The sequence below is a fragment of the Bubalus kerabau genome, chromosome 12 (assembly GCF_029407905.1).
Source record: "Bubalus kerabau isolate K-KA32 ecotype Philippines breed swamp buffalo chromosome 12, PCC_UOA_SB_1v2, whole genome shotgun sequence".
NCBI classification, from domain to species: Eukaryota; Metazoa; Chordata; class Mammalia; order Artiodactyla; family Bovidae; genus Bubalus; species Bubalus kerabau.
In genome coordinates, this window is record NC_073635.1 from 52892314 (window position 1) to 52917311 (window position 24998).

Consider the following 24998-nt stretch of genomic DNA (forward strand, 5'->3'; position numbering starts at 1 on the left):
TACTAACATACAACAGAGCTATTGACAAGATAGCACAATACTGGATAGCTAAGAAATACACATTATATTTTAAAATGTGAATTCTGAAAATACTTTTCTAAAATTAAAAAATGTAAAAAGGCATCAAATGAAATTGTTTACACTTTATTCCACAGCAGGGCTGCTAATAAATATTAGTTATGTTTCCTTCCCAGAAAAATCTGCTCTTTGTAATAGTGAGGACTACAATGCAATAAAGCCAGGAGTCCATTTTTACTGAATTACTCTAAGAAAACCCCAACTCATACACTCCTCATATGCAGCAGCCAGTTTTTCATTACCCACAGCCCTAAGATCAAATTATCCTTTAAGCAAAAGAAAGTCCCTTAATGACTTTGAGGAAAAAAAAAATCTTTAATGTGGCAAAGAATAAGAATTATAGTGGAAGAAATAAGAATCAAGGAACATGTTTTATTTTCATCTCATTTAATATTTTTCATGTCTACCATGTTGAAGTGTATACTGCCAGGTACTAAAGACAAGATGAAAAAGACAGTTCTCGTCCTCAAGGAACTCTGAGACTTGAGTGAAAATCATAGTTTAATGATCTAACAGAAGGATGCTACTGCTACAACAAAGACAAAAGATGAAGAGGAGGAGGAGATGAGGAGGAGGAGGAGGTGGAGGAGGAGGAGACCCTAGATGCTACAGAGGTCAGGTCCTTAACACTTGGTAACTAACGCAGTGGAAGCTGTGACCAAAACAAAAACTGTAAGGCTAGGTCACTTGGAGGTAGGAATGTCATTCACAAAACAGGGAAATCAAGGGGAAGAATTAGTTTGCAAAAGGAAAAAATAAATTTGCTTTTGAAATGTTTGAATTCAAGATACTAAAATGTCAACAAAAAACACACGAACAAGCATATGAAAACTTAATGCTTCAGCTTCATACTTTAACCACAAAATCTTATTACATATCATAAATAGTTCTTAAATCTATCTACATCAGCTCTTTGCATTTGCATCAGGAATTTATGCAAATCCATACCTCATATAGGAATTCAGTCAACTTAAAAAAACAAACGTTTTTTTGTTTTGTTAAAAACCAAATGAATAGGTAATTCTCCCACTACAAACTCTATCAATATGTTCTCAGTTCTTTCCCATAAAGACCAAAAGCACTGACCTGGTTTAAAAGATTCTCTACCAAGACCTGACTCTCCTCATTTTGCATCCTTTTCCAACTTGTTCATCACATTCCAGCCACAGGGACTATTCTTTCAGCTGTTTGAATCTGCTAGGCTTCTTAGGGCTCTCATGAAGTCTTCCTGGAATGTTATCCCACATCCCTTGCTAAGTAACTCCTATTCATCTCTGAGGCACCAGGTTAAGAGTCACTTACTCAGAAATGTCCCAGACTGGGCTAGTTTCCCTAACATGGATTCTCATTTCATCTTATACGTGTGTCCCATCACGTAACCTACAACTGCAATTATGCTTAGAGTTATCTGTTTAGTGCTGCACTCGCACCAAGAAGTAAGCTTCAAGGGTTCAGAGGCCACATGGTTCTTGCTCACTGCTTCAACCTCTTTGCTCAGAAAAGTGTCTGAGATAAAGGACTCAAACTACTTTGAGAGAAAGTGGGAGGAAGGAGAGAGGCCAGGGAGAAAAGAATTTCAGAGCTATAGCTACCAGCCTTAGAGTAAAGTAAGGGGAGGGTCAAGGATGGACTCATCGATACATTTAAAGGATATCTAGCCAGAAACGTCCTTTAAGGAATTATTCACAGGATTATTTTCCTCAGATTTTCATGCAAAGGAAGTAATGGAAATCATGTATGCACATGGGATTTCCCCACCACAATATAAATGCTACAAAAGACAAGGGAAGGAGAGTAATAGTATCAAGCGCGACACACGGATAGATATACCTGCTCACACAATCTACTCGACTATGAGCAAAAAATATCTATTTCAACATTTTCCCTCTTAGCACCTGCATCAGTCTCTGACACATCATGGATGTTCAAGATACCAGACGAATAAACAAGGTGATGAAAAGTAATGAGTATTTTTCATGTGTGGTTTAGAAAATCAACTTTCCTTTATACTCAAGTTTATGTAAGTGAAATCAGTTATTTGACCAAAAGAAATAAGTAAATACTAAAAGGTTAACCCCTTTTATACAATTTAGAAAAGCATCAAGGTTCATTCAAAAACCAGTCATTATAGAAACAGAATATGTATATATATGTGTATATGTATGTGTGTGTGTGTGTGTGTGTGTGTGTGAAGTCACTCAGTCGTGTCCGACTCTTTGCGACCCCATGGACTGTAGCCTATCAGGCTCCTCCGTCCATGGGATTTTCCAGGCAAGAGTACTGAAGTGGTTTGCCACTTCCTTCTCCAGAGGATCTTCCCCACCCAGGGGTCGAACCCGGGTCTCCCACATTATAGGCAGACAGGAAGTGGTGGTGATCCAAATTAAGATGGATTTCCTGAAGCCTACTTAACACGGACTTAAATTTTCCAAAGCATACACCAACACTTTTGTCTGTTTTGTATAATGGACTTCCTTAAAGTTCAAATGACTTTATATGTTTTCCTAAAATATTTTATGCATTTGGCATCTAATTAGTTATAACAATTTTAATGAATCTGGATCCACCAATTCTGAATATACACATCATCTGACACTTTTCCCAAGTCCCCACAAATTGATTTTATTGTGGTTTTTGTTGATGTGGCTTGTTTTAGAAGTAGAGGGTTGCCCAAAAAACCTAGTAAAAAGCCAAAAATTATAGGTAGGAATTCTGTGTTCAACTTAGAAAATAAAAATGCTATTTATTATTAACATCCTACTATATGACTGCATTTCAGAACTAAGCATAAACTTTTCATGCTATCTAAGGATGGATAGACAAAAGAAAAACTCTAGAAAAAAGCCTTACACATTAACATTTCACCATGGAATTTTTGATGATTTAGGACTTTAAATCTTAAATCAATAGGAGCTTAATGAAGAATGTCTGGAATTGGTCCTGTAAGATTTTTAGTCTTCTTACAAAAAGAACCTCATACCCATGAGATTTGGAAGAATTATGGGTGGTAATGAAAGGCAATCGTTATTAACATGCTTTAAATATTTATTTTAAAATATTTACTTTAAAGATTCTAAAGAAAAAATTCTCTTAATAGCTACCAGTTCAGTAAAACCAAATACTTCTGCAACAAGAACAAATAAATTTTGCAAGTTGTTCCACATTACATATCATTAGTTTCTATATCCATTTAACACTAAGTCTATTTTCTAACAAAACAAAAATCAGCCATAATTTTATTTGTAACTTCACTAACTCTAAATCTGTTTCTCTGTTTGCAAAATAAAAGGTTGAAGGCGATTATCAATGAAGTTCCTTCTAACTCTAAAATGCTAGTATTTAAATAAGCCAAAATTCAAAGAACATATGGAATAAGAGGGTTTCAATCATTTGTTCAATTTCCCTTAGAAATGAGAAATGAAAAATTCCCGAGTCTATGGTCTGAGACATGAATAAGCAATTTTTTTTTGTAAAGGGCCAGACAGCAAATATTTTATGTCTTGTGGGCCATAAGATCTCTGTTACAACTGTTCATCATCTGCTAACATGAAAGAGTCACAGACAACACAGTAACAGATTAGGGTGGCCGTGCTGCTAGTGGTAAAGAAGCTGCCTGCCAATGCAGGAGATGCCGGAGACACAGGTTCGATCCCTGGGTCAGGAAGATCCCCTGGAGGAGAAAATGGCAACCCACACCAGTATTCTGGCCTGGGAAATCCCATGGACGGAGGAGCCTGGTGGGCTACAGTTCATGCGGTCACAAAGAGTGACCTGACTTAGCGACTGAGCATTACAATCTAATTGTGATTTCTGAATACTGAAATTTGAATTTCATACAATTTTCATGGGTCACAAGACATTGTTCTCCTTTGACTGAGTGACTGATGTGTATCTATTCATTTTAAAATGTAAAAACCAGTCTTAGCTCACAAGGCGTACAGAAAAGGAACTGAGCTGCATTTGGTCTGTGGCCCATAGTTTGTTGACCCTGGCCTAGAGTATATTTTGATAAACAGTCTCATATCAGAAGAAAAAATATAACTATTAGCATGCAACACAGATAAAACTATTCAAAACATCACTATGCTTATACAAATAAGCACTCTGAAAATTATCTGCCTTTTCTTTCTACAAAGACAAACTCCTGACTTTCACTTCTATTTTACTAAAGAAAGATACCAGATAGGAACAAGTCATCACTTTTCCTTCAAAAACTGGACTAATACAAGAAAGGTCTGGATGCAACAGGGGAACTAGATGAATCCAGATATGGACGAGCACTTCCCAGAAGAGCTGCGATCACTGGCATCTTCCTGCATGAGGGCATTTGCAGAGTGTGGGTATAAGTGAGGACTGAGTTCACTGCTACTGCTGCTGCTGCTAAGTTGCTTCAGTCGTGTTCGACTCTGCGACCCCATAGACGGCAGCCCACCAGGCTTCCCCGTCCCTGGGATTCTCCAGGCAAGAACACTTGAGTGGGTTGCCATTTCCTCCTCCAATGCATGAAAGTGAAAAGTGAAAGTGAAGTCGCTCAGTCGTGTCCGACTCTTCGCGACCCCATGGACTGCAGCCTACCAGGCTCCTCCGTCCATGGGATTTTCCAGGCAAGAGTACTGGAGTGGGATGCCATTGCCTTCTCCGTCCAAAACTATGGTGCCATCCAAAGAAGCAAAATAATGTGACAGTCAAGAGAAAAACAGTCAGTCAGGTAGACTCAAGACAACCCAGACACTGGGAAGCAAGGACTTGACCTAGATGCAAAGATGAACAAAATGGATGAAATGATGTAATTTTCAACATTCAAAGAAAAAGCCAAGCGGATTTCCTGGAACAGAAAACTCAATATCTGAAATTAAGAACTTGTCAGAAGACTCTAAGAGCAGAACAGAGCAGAGGAAAAGAGAATTCACTGACTTGAAGAAAAGCCAAGAAAAAATATCATCCAAACTCAAGCACAGAGAAAAGAATGTAATGAACAAAAGAGTATGAAACATGTGAGACATAGCCAAATTGTCTCATATTCATGTAACTGCAATCTCAGAAAAAGAGAGAAAATAAAGAATGGAACAAAAGCAGTATGTGAGGAAATAACTGATGATACTTTTACAAAAGTAAGGAAAGAAATCAATCTAGAGATTCAGGAAATTCAGGGAATTCTAAGAAGGAAAACACAAAAAGAAAACCACACCTAGACATACCAACTGCCTGGCACAGTCAAACCGATGAGATAAAGGATATAGAGAAAATGTCAAAAGTAGCCGGGGGGCGGGGGAACATTTGAAGACTGACAGCTTCCATTTTTTGTGCGCTGAAAAGTGCTGGGGGGTAGGGGGAGGATGGGAGGGTTAGCAACCTAGAATTATATACCTATCAAATATATCCTTTAAAAATGAACACAAAAATAGGGCTTATCTCTAGTGGTCCAGGGGTTAAGAATCCACTTTGCAATGCAGGGCACACAGGTTTGATCCCTGGTCCTGGAAAATCCCACATGCCATGAAGCAACTGAATCTGAGCGCCACAAATACTAACCAAGGCTCTAGAGCCCCAAGAGCCGCATTTACTGAGCCCTTGTGTGGCAATTACTGAAGCCCATATGCCCTGGAGCCTGTGCGCCACAACAAGAGAAGGCACCACAATGAGAAGCTCTCGCACAGCAACTAGAGAATAGGCCCTGTTTGCTGCATTTAGAGAAAAGACCGCAATGAAGACCCAGCACAGCCAATAAATAAATATTTTATATAATGAAGAAAAAATAGAGATGATTTCAGATCCACAGAAGCTGACATAATTTCCCATCAATACACCAATACTATAAGAAGTATGAAAGAAAAGACTTCCTTTAAAAATTGCAATGTCAAAATTTTAAATAAAAGAACATAGACTCAAAGGATTGCAGAAGATATATCCTGCACACACTCACTGGCCTCTCCAAAAAAGCTGGTGTGGCTATATGCTACTACTAAGTCGCTTCAGTCGTGTCTGACTCTGTGCAACCCCATAGAGGGCAGCCCACCAGGCTTCCCCGTCCCTGGGATTCTCCAGGCAAGAACACCGGAGTGCGTTGCCATTTCCTTCTCCAATGCATGAAAGTGAAAAGTGAAAGTGAAGTCGCTCAGTCTTGTCAGACTCTTCTCGACCCCATGGACTGCAGCCTACCAGGCTCCTCCGTCCATGGGATTTTCCAGGCAAGAGTACTGGAGTGAGGTGCCATTGCCTTCTCCGTGGCTATATACTTGATGAAGTAATTTTTAAGGCTAGAAGTGCTATCAGAGATGAGCAGAACATTTCACAATGTTGCAAGGGTCCATTCAGTAGGAAGACACAAAAATCCTAAAAGTGAATGTGTATAATAGCAACAGCATAGCTTCAACATATAGAAAGCAAAACTGAGAGAAGTTAAAAGAAGAAAAGACAAACCCACAGTTACAAGATCAGAATTTAACATCTCTATGTAACTGACAGAACAAGCAGAGGACAGAACAGTATGCAAGTAGGAGGATGTAAAACCATGATTAATCAACTTGACCTAATTAACAGACATAGAAAATCACATCCAACAACTGCAGAATGCATATTCTTTTTTAACGTAGATAGCCTATTTTCCAAAACAGATGATATGCTGGGCCACAGACCAAGCCTCAACAAATTTTTAAGGACAATGATCACAAAAAAATTAAACTATAAAACAACAACAGAAAGAAAACTATGAAATTCTCAAATATTTGGAAATCTAAAAAACAGATTTCTAAATAACCTACGGATCAAAGAGGCCTTACATATATATAATGGATATATATATATATTGTAAGGCCTCCATCTATAATGGAGGCCTTACAATGGAAATTAGAAAATATCTTCAATGGAATAAAAATTAAACATGACATATCAAAATTTGGGGAATGCCACTAAAGAAGGACTTTGAGGAAACACATAGTTTTTTGCATACAAATGTATTTGATGAAAAAAGAAACTCTGAAAGTAAATGATGTAGGCTTACAACTTAAGAAATTAGAAAGAAGACAGACAATTTAGTGTAAAGAATGTAGGAGAGAAATTAAAATAAGAGCAGATATCAGTGAAACAGAAAGAGGAAATCAAGGAGTCAAAACTGGTTCTCTGAATAGATTAATAAATCTAATAAACTTCTAGCAAGATTGGTCAGAAAAAAATAAAACCACAAATTACCCACGTGAGAAATAAATAAGGAAGGGGACATTACTACACACAGTGCCTCTAAATTTCACAACTTAGGTAAAAGGACAAAATAACTTCTCAACACTATACAAGGAAAAAACACAATGTCTGAGTGGTCTTCTGTCTGTTAAAGAAACGGAATCCCTAGTCAAAACCTTCCCACAAAGAAAACTACACTCAGATAGCTTCAACGGTGAATTCCTCCAAACACTTACAGAATTCACTGGTACAGTTGCAAATATCAGTCTCAGACTAATTCTTCCAGAGAATATAAAAAGAAAAAAACATTTCCCAGCTCATCTTAGGAGGCTAGCATAATTCTGATACCAAAGTCTGAAAAAGACACTTTGAAATAAGAAAATATCAGGCTAGTGTTTCCCATGAACATAAAAGCAAAAATACTACATAGCAAAAAAGTGGAAAAAAGCCAAATGTTCATCAGCTGATAAAGAGATTAAACAAAATGTGACACATGCATATAATAGAATATTATTCAGCAATAAAAAAGAATGCAGTGGAAACATGCTACAATCTGGATAAACCTTGAAAACATTATGCTAAATGAAAAGAAGCAAGGGCCACAAAAGATTACAAATGGCATGATCCCATTTAGATGAATGTCCAGATCCACAGAAACAGGAAGTTGATTACTCGGCTTGTTAGGGGCCGATGAAAGGTGACGGGAGTGACAACAAAAGGATACGGGGTTTACTTGTGGGGTGAAGAAAAATGTTCCAGTTGAACAACTTTGTGAATATACTAAAAATAACTGAATTAAATACCTTAAAAAGCTCAATTTTATGGCATGTAAACTACATACCTCAATATAAAAATATGAGGAAAAAATGCCATTGACCTAAAAATAATTTCAGTGTCCATCAACATATAAAAAGGATAATAAATAAAATGCCAAATTTATTTTTTTTAAGTTTCTCCTTATGCTGAATAAGGGAAATAAGGGAGCAATATGATCATTTCAACAGAAGCATTATTTTATAAAACTCAACAACTATTTGTGATGAAATGCTTCAGTAAACTAGGAAAAGAAGAGATGTTACTAATCTCATTAAGATTATCAACAAAAACTCTACAGCTAACATTGTACTTAATTATACTCAATAATGAAAACTTAAAGACTTCCACGAAGTACAGGGAAAAAAATAAGAATTTACACTATTACCACTTCTATTTAATACTGTATTGGAAGTCAGTAAGTCAAGCAAAAGAAATAAAAGTCATAATGGTTGAAAAGGAAAGACCAAAGCATTGTTATTTGTAAATAACATAACCATATTTATAGAAAATATAAAATAATCCACAAATAATTAATAAATGAACTATCAAGGTCAGCAAATACAAGAAATTTTTAAAAATCAATTAATTTATAAAATACCATATGTAAATTGCAGCTTCTCTATAGAAGCCAGACTTATTTCTCCTGTGTAATTAATGTAATGATATTTTCACTGTGTTCATGCATCACTGAATAAATTAGGGCGGGATAGTAGTCTGATTACTAAGTAGAAAACTTTTATTTACTCAACTTAAGCTGATAATTAGTAATAAGAACAGAGATTTTAATAGTTCAATTGGTCTAGGAGAGAAATGCAAAGAGATTTCCTACACAGCTTCAGTCTCTTGATTTTTATCTACAAGTCTTTAGATCAGGATAGGAGTCTTTAGGTTGGGAGGTCTTTAGGTTTGAGGTAGGGCTTCCCAGGTGGCATGCCTGCCAATGCAGAAGATGTAAAAGACGCAGGTTTAATCCCTGGGTCTGGAAGATCCCCGGCAGGAGGGCATGGCAACCCACTCCAGTATTCTTGCCTGGAGAATCTCATGGACAGAAAAGCCTGGTGGGCTACAGCCCATAGGGTCACAGAGAGTTGGACACGACTGAATCAACTTAGCATGCAGGAGTGGGAAGGGAAGGCGGGGAAGGGTAAGGCTAGGCAATGAGCAGACCAGCATAAGAAAGGAGATACTGGGAATAGAGAGTGAGGGGAGGAAAAGATTGAAAAAAAAATTTTTTTTAATTTTATTTTATTTTTAAACTTTACAAGATTGTATTAGTTTTGCCAAATATCAAAATGACTTTATTAGACCATGCCTCATGAAAACTTATAATCTAGGCAAATGGAGCCCAGGTGGGTGAGCAAAACTTGAGCCATAAAGCAACTCCAAAACTTTCTGAAGACAATTCATTCATCCCAGGACTAAGAGAGCCACAGAAGGGTCACGAGTTAGCAGTCATGCAACCAGGCACACAAAGCTACAAAGTACCATTAGTGAGAATTAGCAAAAAAAGACAATAGAAAGACAAACTACAGAAGAAATTCTGAGACACAACTAGGAAATGGCAACGCACTCCTGTGTTGTTGTCTGGAGAATCCCAGGGACGGGGGAGCCTGTTGGGCTGCCGTCTATGGGGTCGCACAGAGTCGGACACGACTGAAGTGACTTAGCAGCATGCTTACCAAGCTTAAATAAAAAACTAGCTTAATAATATCTACAGGGTATGGAAAACATAGCACATTTGAAAAATAATCAAACTCAACTTCCAGACATGAAAAAAAAACTGCAACTAAAGAAGTGAGTTGACAGCATATTAGACATGATAAAGACAGAATTTGAAGAGATCAGAAAAAATTACTACAATTCAGATAGAAAGATAAAACGGGGTGAAAATATGTCCCTGAGACCTCTTTCAAAACTGAAATCTCCTCTTTCAAGTCCGTTCATCCCAAGAGACAGCACTTGCCATAAGGACACCTTTTCTCCCAGGCACTGGACCTCATCTCACACACCCTCTTTGGGATTTTGCTCAACCACTTACACCTTTCCTTTGTTCACTCTTTAATCTCTCACTTCTATGGCTTCTAACCTATTCGCCTCCTGCAACTGAAAAATGCAAAAAAGTTTCAAATGGTTCTCTACCCCCCTTCTCTCTCCATCACTTAACTTCTTGAGAACAACTGTCTCACACTCTCCTGCAATTAAGCTCCTACAACTATATGAGACTTCCCAACATCACAAACTTACTTGTTGCCAATGCATTTATCTTCAGTCTTCATCCTTTATATTCTTCTACATATGAGTACTGTCAAACAGTCTACTTCTTTAAATTCTCCCCTACCCTCAGCTTCTTGAAGAACCGCTATTTTAGTGTTCTATCTTCCCTTGATGATAGTCGTTTCTCCCTCTTCGGTATTAGCTCCTTTTTCTTCCGTTTCCTGTCCCCTAAATCTTTAGCATATACATTACTTCTCATGAGTTATCCGTTCTAATCTCTATATATTTCTGTACTGGTAACGCACATTGTTTTCAATAAGCTATAATGATGTTAATAATAGCTACTGAGAGGTCACACACAGCATCAGAATGGTGGTCTAGAGCCAGTAACTTTCTCTGACAATAAAGGTACATCTACCAGGAAAACCTACCACCTTTCACCTTGATGTGGTGGGCCACTTCAAAATCCCATCGCTAACTATTTAGCTCGGAGCACATAATATAACTCTTTACTTGTTAACTGCTAAAAGGCACACTATTTGGAATGTATTGATACTACTCGCTTTACTTTACTTTCACCCACTTAATAGTCGGACACGACTGAGCGACTGAACTGAACTGAATCTTAAAATAACCTCTATGAGGTCCATTAATGTCTTCACTTTCTCTTTTTTGCTCATCATTCTCGACATTCTCCCTTAGTCTACCATGTTATCAATAACCTCAGACATGCAGATGACACCACCCTTATGGCAGAGAAGAACTAAAGAGCCTCTTGATGACAGTGAAAGAAGAGAGTGAAAAGTTGGCTTAAAGCTCAACATTCAGAAAACTAAGATCATGGCATCCAGTCCCATCAGTTCAGTCCAATTCAGTCGCTCAGTCATGTCCGACTCTTTGCGACCCCATGAATCGCAGCACTCCAGGCCTCCCTGTCCATCACCATCTCCCGGAGCTCACTCAAACTCATATCAATCGAGTAGGTGATGCCATCCAGCCATCTCATCCTTCATCATACCCTTCTCCTCCTGCCCCCAATCCCTCCCAGCATCAGAGTCTTTTCCAATGAGTCAACTCTTCGCATCAGGTGGCCAAAGTACTGGAGTTTCAGCTTTAGCATCATTCCTTCCAAAGAAATCCCAGGGCTGATCTCCTTCAGAATGGACTGGTTGGATATCCTTACAGTCCAAGGGACTCTCAAGAGTGTTCTCCAACACCACAGTTCAAAAGCATCAATTCTTCGGCACTCAGCTTTCTTTACAGTCCAACTCTCACATCCATACTTGACCACTGGAAAAACCATAGCCTTGACTAGACGGACCTTTGTTGGCAAAGTAATGTCTCTGCTTTTCAATATGCTATCTAGGTTGGTCATAACTTTCCTTCCAAGGAGTAAGCGTCTTTTAATTTCATGGCTACAGTCACCATCTGCAGTGACTTGGGAGCCTAAAAAAATAAAGTCTGACACTGTTTCCACTGTTTCCCCATCTATTTCCCCAGAAGTGATGGGACCAGATGCCATGATCTTCGTTTTCTGAATGTTGAGCTTTAAGCCAACTTTTTCACTCTCCTCTTTCACTCCCATCAAGAGGCTTTTTAGTTCCTCTTCACTTTCTGCCATAAAGGTGGTATCATCTGCATATCTGAGGTTATTGATATTTCTCCCGGTAATCTTGATTCCAGCTTGTGCTTCTTCCAGTCCAGCATTTCTCATGATGTACTCTGCATATAAGTTAAATAAGCAGGGTGACAATATACAGCCTTGACATACTCCTTTTCCTATTTGAAACCAGTCTATTGTTCCATGTCCAGTTTTAACTCTTGCTTCCTGACCTGCATATAGGTTTCTCAAGAGGCAGGTCAGGTGGTCTGGTATTCCCATCTCTTTCAGAATTTTCCACAGTTTCTTATGATCCACACAGTCAAACACTTTGGCATAGTCAATAAAGCAGAAATAGATGTTTTTCTGGAACTTTCTTGCTTTTTCGATGATCCAGTGGATGTTGGCAATTTAATCTCTGGTTCCTCTGCCTTTTCTAAATCCAGCTTGAACATCTGGAAGTTCATGGTGCACATACTGCTGAAGCCTGGCTTGGAGAATTTTGAGCATTACTTTACTAGCGTGTGAGATGAGTGCAATTGTGCGGTAGTTTGCGCATTCTTTGGCATTGCCTTTCTTTGGGATTGGAATGAAAACTGATCTTTTCCAGTCCTGTGGCCACTGCTGAGTTTTCCAAATTTGCTGGCATATTGAGTGCAGCACTTTCACAGCATCATCTTTCAGGATTTGAAAAAGCTCAACTGGAATTCCATCACCTCCACTAGCTTTGTTCGTAGTGATGCTTTCTAAGGCCCACTGGACTTCACATTCCAGGATGTCTGGCTCTAGGTCAGTGATCACACCATCGTGATTATCTGGGTCATGAAGATCTTTTTTGTACAGTTCTTCTGTGTATTCTTACCACCTCTTGTTAATATCTTCTGCTTCTGTTAGGTCCATACCATTTCTGTCCTTTATCGAGCCCATCTTTTCATGAAATGTTCCCTTGGTAGCTCTAATTTTCTTGAAGAGAGCCCTAGTCTTTCCCATTCTGTTGTTTTCCTCTATTTCTTTGCATTGATTGCTGAGGAAGGCTTTCTTATCTCTTCTAGCTATTCTTTGGAACTCTGCATTCAGATGCTTATATCTTTCCCTTTCTCCTTTGCTTTTCGCTTCTCTTCTTTTCACAGCTATTTGTAAGGCCTCTCCAGACGGCCATTTTGCTTTTTTTGAGTTTCTTTTCCATGGGTATGGTCTTGATCCCTGTCTCCTGTACAATGTCATGAACCTCCATCCATAGTTCATCAGGCACTCTATCAGATCTAGTCCCTTAAATCTACTTCTCACTTCCACTGTATAATCATAAGGGATTTGATTTAGGTCATACCTGAATGGTCTAGTGGTTTTCCCTACTTTTTTCAAGTTAAGTCTGAATTTGGCCATAAGGAGTTCATGGTCTGAGCCACAGTCAGCTCTATACTTACCTCTATATTCACAATGCAACTGCAGCAACCATAACTGTCTACACCTCAGGAGTCAGCAAACTACAGTCTGCAGCCCAAATCTAACCTGCTACCTATTTTTGTAAATACAATTATACTGGAACACAGTCATGCTTCCTTGTTTAAAAACTGTCCATGGCTGCTTTCAAGCTGTAACAACACAGTTGCAACAATTTCAATGGAGACTGGACAGCCTGAAAAGCCTCAAGTATTTACTATCTGGCCAGTTACAGAAGTCTGCTGACCCTTCACCCATAAGACAATATCAAGCAGCCTCATGTGTGTTTAAGTGGATTCCCAGAAGGAAACGTGAGAGAAAGAGACTAGGTTTGAAATACTACTACTAGAGGAAATAAAGGCCACAATGTGTCAAATTAAACAAAAATTATATTGTACAGATCTAAGAAGTTCGATAAACACCAAACACATGAAAAACACACGCTAAGAAAAAACATATTTAGGAAGAGCATGGTCAAATTGCTAAGAATCAAAAATAAGGAGAAAAGTTTTAAAAGCACTCAGAGAAGAAATTCTGATGCCAGTATAGTGACATAAAACACAGCCTGTCTTTCACGCTGTTTACAACTATAAACTTTGGGCAAAATACAAGACAGAAAAAGAAAAAAAAATTACTTGAGGACTCTGAAAACGATACAAAAGATTGTGGGAGGGAGTCAAATTTGGAAAAGTGACCCAGAGGACAGTGAGCTTCCCAGGCTGGCTACCTGTTCCTCTTTTCTCTAACAGCTTTGCTCTATGACCAGGAAGCAACCACTGCATACAGAGAGCAACAACACAGAAGCTAAACCTCCAAGAGAAGCCCCAACTTCTGGCCACAGGAACTGGGGAAAGGGGCTCCTACATGCTGGAGAATGTGAAGAAAACCCTGGAAGGGTGAAGGATGGAGAAAGGGATTCTCTAATCCTGTCTACAAAGCCCACACAAATCTTGGGCTTGCTCTGGAGCTGCATGGTGTTAAGATAGACCCCACCAACACAACAAAGGCTCTGAGAACTGAAAACTATCACCCACAAAAGGCAAGATCAAATCTGCCATCTCAAGCTAAATGGGTTGAAAGCGAAAGTGTTAGTTGCTCAGTTGTGTCCAACTCTTTGCAATTCTATGGACTGTAGCCTGCCAGGTTTCTCTCTCCATGGGATTTCCCAGGCAAGAATTTTGGAATGGATTGCCGTTTCCTACTCCAGAGAATCTTCCTGACCCAGGGATTGAACACAGGTCTCCTGCATTGCAGGCAGATTCTTGACCATCTGAGCCACCAGGGAATGACAGACTGCTAAAAGAAACAGCAACAAAAATCAACGTTCTCCAGAGAATTATAGTAAGCTCCAGAGTTTTCAAAACAAACATGCACAATGTCCAAGATACAATCCAAAATTCTCACAATGCAAAAATAAAACATGATAGGGACTTCCCTGGCAGTACAGTGGGTAAGAGTCTGCCTGCCAAAGTGGGGGGGATGAGGGTTCGATCCTGATTGGGAATGATTCCACATGCCAGGGAGCAACTAAAGACCCATGCACCACAACCACTGAGCTCAAGCTCTAGAGCCCACAGGTCGCAGCTGGTAAGCTCACATGCTGCAGCTACCGAAGCCCACGTGCCTAGAGCCTGCGCTCCACAACAGGAGAAGCCACTGCAACGGGAAGCCCAAGCACCACAACGAAGAGTAGTACCCACACCCTGCAACTAGACAAAGCCCGAGCACAGAACAAAGACCCACACAACCAAAACAAATATTTAAAAAAAGAAAATGTTATAAATTTCAAGGGAAGAAATAACTAATGGGTGCCAACCCTGAGATGATCCATATTATAATTATTCGACAATACCCTGAAAGCAACCATTATAAGTATGTTCCATCAAGTAAAGGCAAACACACTTGAACTGAGCAGGAAAATGTTCTCAAAAGACAAAGAGAATTTTTTTTTTTAATGAGCCAAATGTAAATTTTAAAACTGAACAATGCAGTATGTGAAATAAAATTCACCTGGGTGGGCTCACTAAGAGAATAAAGATGAAATAGAAAAGAGTCTGTGAACTTGAAAATGAATCAATAAAAATCACCTAATCTGAAAAACAAAGAGGAAGAAAATTGACAACAGAAAAAGTGAACAGTCAGAGATCTGTGGGACAATCTCAAAAGTCTTCTCATAATTGTCATTGGGATGTTAGAAGAAAAAAAAAACAAGAAACTAGAGTAAAATATTTTAAGAAACAATGGCAGAAAAGCAGAAACAGGTACACAGAAGTAGAGAAAGGACTTATGGTTACTAGAGGGGAAGAGGGGTTGAAGTCAACTGGGAGACTGACACTGACATATATACACTACTAAGCATAAAACATGGAGAAGGAAGTGGCAACCCACTCCACTGTTCTTGCCTGGAGAATCCCAGGGACGGGGGAGCCTGGTGAACTGCTGTCTATGGGGTCGCAAAGAGTCAGACACGACTGAAGTGACTTAGCAGCAGCAGCAAGCATAAAACAAGTCGCTAATGAAAACCTATGACACAGCACAGGGAATTCTATGCAAGGCTCCGTGGTGACCTAAATGGGAAGCAAATCCAAAAAAGAGAGGATATATGTGTATATATAGCTGATTCACTCTGCAGAAACTATCACAACGTTGTAAACAACTATATTCCAATAAAAATTAATTTCAAAAAATAGGATCAGTGCCCTATGCAAGTACAGATTGTCTTGGACTTCTGAATGAAGTCAGTCAGAAAGAGAAAGACAAATACTGTGTGATATCACTTGCATGTGGAATCTAAGATATGACACAAACGAACCCATCTGCAACAAAGATTCATGGACATAGAGAACAGATTTGTGGTTGAAGCGGGAGGGGGTGGGAAGGATGGTGTGGGAGTTTGAGGTTAGCAGATGTAAGCTATTATATTATGGAATAAACAAGGTCATACGATATGGCACAGAGACCTATATTCAGTATCCTGTGGCAAACCAAATGGAAAATATTTAAAAAATAATAATCTATATACATGTATAACTGAACCACTTTGCAATACAGCAGAAATTAACACAACATTGTTATACTTCAATTAAGAAAAAAAAAAAAACAGGCCCTGGAGGAGGAAATGGCAATCTGCTCCAATATTCTTGCCTGGAAAATCCCATGGACAGAGGAGCCTGGTGGGCTGCAGTCCATGGGGTCACAGAGTCAGACATAACCGCACACGAGCATGCGTGATCCTCTTTGAAGAACAACAGAAGAGTAAATCCTATGAGTTTTCATCAAAGGGTAATTTTTTTTAATTTTTGTATCTATGAGATGATGGATGTTCACTAAATTTACTGTGGTAATTACTTCATTTGATGTATGTAATAAGCCAAATCATTATGCCATATACCTGATACAATCATACATTCAATCAAGTAATCTCAATAAAAACACAAGAAAAAAAGAACAGAGGACTGAAAATTTAATGGCAGAAACAAAAAGCCTTCAATATATCTAAATATTAAGATGTTTCTTTAAAGGATTTCAAATACTGAACATACTTAATAAAGGTACAAGAACAAGATTCCTTTCAGATCTGCAGATGACACCTGATCCAAAGGCAGAGGGAAACACACCCTGAGTTCTTGGATTCCTGATCCTCCTGACCATGTGAGGCGGGCAGCACCCTTTCTGATCAGAATGTACACAGTAGAATGAGGAGAAATCCTGGTGACAATGGCCATCCCAAGCAGTTGAAGACGGTGCTAGCTTTTGGGAGTGAAGGAAGCTGGAGGAGAAGAGAACATGTGTGGGGCAGCCTGGGTCTCTGTGTCCAGTGAGAGGCAAGTAGGTAAGTGGAAGCATTTTAGCAGGAGACAAAAGAACTTGAGAGGGAGGTCCAGCATCTGGGAAATACAACATCTCCTAGATTAAAAAAAAAAACATTACTTGGTTGTTTTTATAGTGCTAAGTAAACAACCAAGTAAATCCAAATAAAATTTTAGCACCTGAGTGACCACAATAGGCACCACCAAGTCCCTACAATCAGATCCTAATGCAGGACCCACTGAGTCTCAGATACGATTCTAATAACACAGATGATGGCTTGCTTTCTAATTTCATAGCAGGCTGCTGCTGCTGCTGCTGCTAAGTCACTTCAGTCGTGTCCAACTCTGTGACCCCATAGATGGCAGCCCACCAGGATCCTCTGTCCATGGGATTTTCCAGGCAAGAGTACTGGAGTGGGTTGCCATTTCCTTCTCCATCATAGCAGGCTAGAATCTGCCAATTAGGATGGTGCAGACTGATAGAGGTGGTCTCTTTAGGGATAGTTGGCAGCCTAAGAATGAGGGAAGAAGAAAAAATACGTATTTTAAAAGAAAAAAATACAAATTTTAATTTTAAAACTAAAGACTATTTCCCCAAGATTAAGTGATCCACACTGATGTATAATTAGGGATACAACTGAATGAAGCATCATACAGTAACTAAAAAAATTAAAATGATGACCTTACATCATTGAGACAGTAAGAGGCTCATGAGCTAAAGACAGCTTAGACCTAGAAAAAGGTTTATAGCCCATATTCATGTCACTGATTCCATCTATAGCAGTATAAAGTGACTACCTCCATAGGTCATCTTTAGGTCACAACTGCAGACATACACAGACTTTACTACCCTGGCATAGAGTTAAGCCTATACACAGAAAACAGAGAAAATGATTCCACGTCAGAGTGCTTTACGAGTCTCACAGCTCTACTGCAAAAGTGTTCTGGGACAGTCTATCAGGGCTTTTCTCATTCTGAGTAATTCCAGTTGTCCTGTGACTTCTTTGCACCCAGGAAGTAGGCAGGGCCTTGGGTGAATGGCCTCAGAGAAGGACAGCTGGCAGACGGATGGGCTACAAGGTTTAACTTCCAGGATCACTCAGAGCCAGGCAGAGAGGGTAGTGGTTTAGTCGCTAAGTCATGTCCAACTCTTGCAACGCCATGGACTGTAGCCTGCCAGGCTCCTCTGTCCATGGGCTTCTCCAGCAAGAATACTGGAGTGGGTGGCCATTTCCTTCTTCAAGGGAAGGGATGCTGGGAAAGATTGAAGGCAGGAGGAGAAGGGGACGACAGAGGATGAGATGGTTGGATGGCATCACTGACTCAAAGGACATGAGTTTGAGCAAGCTCCAGGAGTTGGTGATGGACAGGGAAGCCTGGCATGCTGCAGTCCATGGGGTTGCAAAGAGTCAGACATGATTGAGTGACTGAACTGACCTGAGTAAGTCTGAACAAGTTATTTTAATATCAGATAAAGTAAATTCAAGACAAGGAGCATTACCGAAACAGGAAATATTTCATGTTATCACAATGAAATAAAAGAATAACTCATCAGGAGGTTTTAACAATTATAAACATACATGTACATAATAGCAGGGGACTAAATCTATGAAGTTAAAACTGACAAAATTACATGGACAGAGACAAGTATTTTTAATATTTTTAATGGCCCTTTTCAGCAACTGATAGAACTAGGCAAAAAATGAGTAAAGACATAAAAGAGCCAAACAACACTATCAACCAACATTTACTATATGACATTAATAGAAATCTACCTGCAAAAATGGCAGAACACATACTATTTTCAAGTGCATATGGTCTTATCACAAAGGAAGACCATGTCCTGGGAGATAATGCATATCTCAATAAATTTTAAAAGACTGAAATTATATAAAAGGTCCACCAGAAAGTAGTAACAATCATATATATAAAAATATCAAACATCTGATCCCAAAGAAAGGCAATGCCAAAGAATGCTCAAACTACCGCACAATTGCACTCATCTCACATGCTAATAAAGTAATGCTCAAAATTCTCCAAGCCAGGCTTCAGCAGTACATGCACCGTGAACTTCCAGATGTTCAAGCTGGTTTTAGAAAAGGCAGAGGAACCAGAGATTAAATTGCCAACATCCACTGGATCGTCGAAAAAGCAAGAGAATTCCAGAAAAACACTGATGTCTGCTTTATTGACTATGCCAAAGCCTTTGACTGTGTGGATCACAATAAACTGTGGAAAATTCTGAAAGAGATGGGAATACCAGACCACCAGACCTGCCTCTTGAGAAACCTGTATGCAGGTCAGGAAGCAACAGTTAGAACTGGACATGGAACAACAGACTGGTTCCAAATACAAAAAGGAGTACGTCAAGGCTGTATGTTGTCACCCTGCTTATTTAACTTATATGCAAGTACATCATGAGGAACGCTGGGCTGGAAGAAGCACAAGCTGGAATCAAGATTGCTGGGAGAAATATCAATCACCTCAGATATGCAGATGACCCCACCCTTATGGCAGAAAGTGAAGAGGAACTAAAAAGCCTCTTGATGAAAGTGAAAGAGGAGAACGAAAAAGTTGGCTTAAAGCTCAACATTCAGAAAACGAAGGTTATGGCATCTGATCCCATCACTTCATGGCAAATAGACGGGGAAACAGTGTCAGACTTAATTTTTTGGGGCTCCAAAATCACTGCAGATGATGACTGCAGACATGAAATTAAAAGACACTTACTCCTTGGAAGGAAAGTTATGACCAACGTAGATAGCATATTGAAAAGCAGAGACATTACTTTGCCAACAAAGGTCCATCTAGTCAAGGCTATGGTTTTTCCTGTGGTCATGTAAGGATGTGAGAGTTGGACTGTGAAGAAAGTTGAGTGCCAAAGAATTGGTGCTTTTGATCTGTGGTGTTGGAGAAGACTCTTGAGCGTCCCTTGGACTGCAAGGAGATCCAATCAGTCCATTCTAAAGGAGATCAGTCCTGGGTGTTCTTTGGAAGGACTGATGCTGAAGCTGAAACTCCAATACTTTGGTCATCTCAGACTGATGCTGAAGCTGAAACTCCAATACTTTGGTCATCTCATGCGAAGAGTTGACTCATTGGAAAAGACTCTGATGCTGGGAGGGATTGGGGGCAGGAGGAGAAGGGGACAACAGAGGATGAGGTGGCTGGATGGCATCACCAACTCAAAGGACATGAGTCTGAGTGAACTCCTGGAGTTGGTGATGGACAGGGAAGCCTGGCGTGCTGCGATTCATGGGGTCGAAAAGAGTTGGACACAACTGAGCGACTGAACTTAACTGAGGGTTACATAAAATAATTCTAAGTAATGCATGAATCAGGCTTCCCAGGTGACACTAGTGGTAAAGAAACCAACTGCCAATGCTGGGTTCGATCCCTGGGTTGGGAAGATCCCCTGGAGCAGGAAATGGCAACCCACTCCAGTAGAGAATCCCCATGGACAGAGGAGCCTGGGGGGCTACAGCCCATAGTGTTGCACAGAATTGGACATGAATGAAGCAACTTAGCGCACACTCACAATGCATGAATCAAAGATGAAATTACAAAGAAACTTAGAAAATATTTTATACTAAATAACAAAGAATATACTCAATATCAAAATTTGTGAGATGCAGCTAAAGATGTGCTTAGATAAAAATTCATCACTTTAAATACTCATATTAGAAGAGAAAAATCTAAAATCAATGCCCTGAGATTCCATCTTAACAAACTAAAAAAAAAAAAGAAAAAGAGCAAAGTAAAAACGAAGAAATTACAATAAGAGGAAAGTCAATGAGATAGAAAATAATCCAGTATTAGAGAAAATTAACAAAGTCAAAAGTTGATTCTTTTAACTTGGAAATGACAAACTTCTAGCTAATCAAGGGAAAAAGAGAAATGATAAACATGAAGAATGATAAAGGGATTATCACAACAGACCCCACAGACATTAGAGGATTATAAAAAGAATGCTATAAACAACTTTACGCCAAAAATTTCAAGAATCCCGATGAAAGGACAACTCTTTCAAGAAAAAGTTACCAAAATTTATGAGAAATAACAACAAAAAAATTTTGAATATCCCTGTATCTATTTTAAAAAATGAATCTGTAAAAGCCTCCCCCAAAGAGAATTCCAAGACCAGATGGTACTCCTAGTGAATTGTATCAAATATTCAATCCCATGCAACCTTTTAAAAAATACAGAAGAGAAGTGATTACTAATCAATTCGTTTTACAAGGATAACTATAATACAAAAACCTGACAAAGGTATTACAAAAAAAAAAGATTAAAACAATATCCTTTATGAATACAAACCCCAAAATTCTTAACAAAGAAACAAATCAAATTCAACAATACATCACATACAAAGTTTTATCCCAGGAATGCAAGGTTGACTTAATATTCAAAAATGTATTAATTTACTTTTTCCTTTTATTACCTTTACTATATGATATCAATAAATACATAAAAATATTTGACAAAATTAATACACATTTACGATAAAAACTATAAGCAAAATAGGAATAGTAAAGTAACTTCCTCACATTGGCAAAGGCTATCAAAACATCTACAGCTAATATTACACCTAACAGTGAAAGACCAAAGGACTGATTTGTCATTGTTTGTCCTTTAGATTAGGAACAAGGAAGGATACAACTATCATTTCTATTCAGCACTGAACAGAAGTAGAAAGGTTCTTGTCATTGGAATAAAGGTGCAGGGAGCACACGGTTACCTAGAGATCAGAAAGAATGATGATATGATTATACAGAACATCCCACAGAATCTACAAATAAAATTTAATCCACAGCATCCCCTACAGTTCACCTATTATACTACTACCATTCACTTGCTTTAAATAAATTCTGGATAATGCTCCTGGAGAATTCTGCTTAGTTTCATTTCCTGGAGAAACTTTCCAGAGGAAGTAAAGTATTGTAGGACAAACTAGAGCCTCCACCACTGGTTTCAAGGCCAAAACTTATAGTCACAACCTCTTCTTTGTAAGTCATCCTGGATTCCCTTCGTCTTTGGGTAGAATCTCTGCTGGACCAGAAATTCTGACTGATCCTGTGAGGTGGCCATCCGCCCTTTCCCATGTCCACATTCCACAAAAGTTGGAAAAGGAAGTACCAAGAGACAGCCAGTAGAACACAAGAGTGTGACACAGCAGAGTGTGCCAAACTGCATGGTCCACTGAAAAACCACAGCCCTACCTCCGCCAGATAATCACGTACCTTTACCCTGTCAAAATGGTGAAGCCTTATCTCAGAAAAGGAGCACCAGGTCCTACCAGCAGCTGTGCCTTAGTATACAGACTCTTATAGTGACTCTGCTGAAAATATTTCCCTTCTGACCAGTGTTCACAGAGCTACAGAGACGGGAAGCATAAATTCCCCAGGGGATCACTGATACTAAGTACAGGCATCCCAATTTCCATGTGTTCTTCCTACTGGGAACACTGGAGGATTCATGTTCATCCTCAGCTGTGCCACCCTGACCATCTTACTACTCTCTCGGTCAGCAGCTTCTGGATGGTTATAACGGGACAAATGGATCTGTGGGATCCATGTGCTAAAAGCAGGTCCTTCGCTTGGAAACAATGTTATGTGGCACCCTGTGCTGATGGACCACTCTACAGGCCCTCAAACAGCAGCACTAGTTGAGTCCCTACAAGCTGGAAAGGGAAATATACTCAGAATATGCATCAAATTCAGTCAAAATGAATCACAGTCCTTTCCAAGGCACAAGGACTGGCTGCCTTCCTTGAAGGAAGGTTAGTCTCTCTTACTGTTGGGCTGGACATTCATCAGCTCAGCTGACAAACACAAGTCCATTATTGGGCCCTTGCACAGTCATCATCAGTAATTTGTCCACAACACTTTGTAGACCAAAAGGAATACCTAATTATTATTAATGAAAACCAAATAATAAGAATCTATATTCTAACAACTTAGTAGCCATATGAAAAATAATACACATAAACTTAAAAAGAAAAATATTATATTTCATCCTTAAATAGCCACAATTACTCAGTAATTGCACAATGTACTGGCTGGGTCCTGCACAACTTGTCAAACTTGTGCAGATTAAACAGGCCACCCTCTTTTTCTGTTCGACACTGATTTTTATGTAGAAATTTATGTGTATCACATGCATGCATGCATATTCAGTCATATCCAACCTTTGTGACCTCATGGACTATAGCCTGCCAGGATCCTCCATCCATGGGATTATCCTGGCAAGTATACAGGAGTGGGTTGCCATTTCCTCCTCCAAGGGATCTTCCTGACCCAGGGATTGAACCCACATTTCCTGTGGCTCCTGCACTGCAGGCAGATTCTTTACCACTGAGCCACCTGGGAAGCACCTTCTTTGTATCACAGCAAATAACAAAACTTCAATTTCAAAAAAGATAAGACATCACGGAAATGAGTGCAACATGATCTAATGTCAAAACCAAGAACTACCTCAAGGGAGTAGTTTGTGACTGACATTTCTGTGTTTCCTGTAAACTTCTGAAATAGCCCATGGTATTCTTGTGTGTCTGACGGAGTTTGGGGTGCCCCTGCACAGTCTGGGACTCACTCTGTGTGTGCATGTACACATGTTCACCCTAGTCCCTCTCCTCCTCAGCAGGCCCAGCATCTCCCAGAAGGTTTTGCTCTGACTTAACTCTAGTTACTGGTTTGGTGATAAGCAACAGGGGAGAGGAGAGGAGGCAAGTAGTAGGGGCAGCATAATCAAGCAACTACCCTCTAGCTGGGAGAAGACGACCACTTCTGTAGGCTCAGAGGGTTCAGAGGAATTGGGGGTTTCAAGGTCTCAATTGGCTGTCCAGTGCATCAACTCAAGATGTCCCATCTTAAAAGCCGGGGTCCCATTTCTTCCTAACCAAAGCACAGACGTTCGCCTAGTAGACTTTCTGAGAAAGCAACCCACCCTGGAGTTCTGCTACCTTTGCAATTAAATCTTGGGTCTAATCCTTAGCTTTTTCTTTCCTCCTACTGCAGAAGATGAGTTTCTTTACATGATGCTAAAGAAAGTAATCACCTAACTTTCTAATTTTGCTCCTAGTTACCTTCAGTCTTTCATGGTCGTTCTCAGAGTCACTCACCAGTCATGTGACACCACCATCCTTATAATTAAGAACTTCCCTAAACATCTCACAAGCCTAAGATACTGTACCCACAAATACAGTCTCTTCTACAGGAATCCCACTCCACCTCACCACCAGTGCAAGTTTAAGCAGGTGCACAGCTACAGTACATGCCAAGGGCTACCAGTACCAAGCTTCATCTACAACCAGCCGTGGGGTCTTCACTGCCAGCTAGACAGCAGGTAACTCGAGCTCTAAAATCCCATTTTAGAAACTACTTCCTCAGACCACTGCTGTCAAAGCTGTCTTGGGTAAGGATGCCAAAGAAAAAGACTCTGAAATGGAGATTTGCACACCCAAAGTATCGAAAAATGCCCTGCACATCAACAACTGTGGGAGAGTAGAGGAAATTAGACTAAACAGAGGCAGGAGGTGAACTGAAACGCTGTCACAGGAAAGCCTGAGCCAATCCATGGGGAGCTCTGGAGTTGGGATGATCTTCAAAGTTGTCCTACCTGAAGGGCCAGACATTTACAGCCCCAAAGAGAACAGGCATTGGATGCAGGCTGGCCCCAAAGAAGAAAAGTGACTTTGAAGGAAGCAACTCTGTTGGCTCAGAGCAATCTGGGGACTCAGTTGTGGTAGATTTCAGCAGCCACTATTCTCAATGTACTGCAGTACTCTTGCCTGGAAACTCCCATGGATGGAGGAGCCCGGTAGGCTGCAGTCCATGGGGTCACTAAGAATCGGACACGACTCAGCA

At 39.7% G+C, this 24998-nt stretch overlaps 1 protein-coding gene across 11 annotated transcripts in view; it reads right to left on the bottom strand.

The window, feature by feature from the left end:
• MYCBP2 (MYC binding protein 2) overlaps positions 1–24998 on the bottom strand; it is a 260797-nt gene that overhangs the window by 227758 nt on the left and 8041 nt on the right. The window lies entirely within an intron of this gene.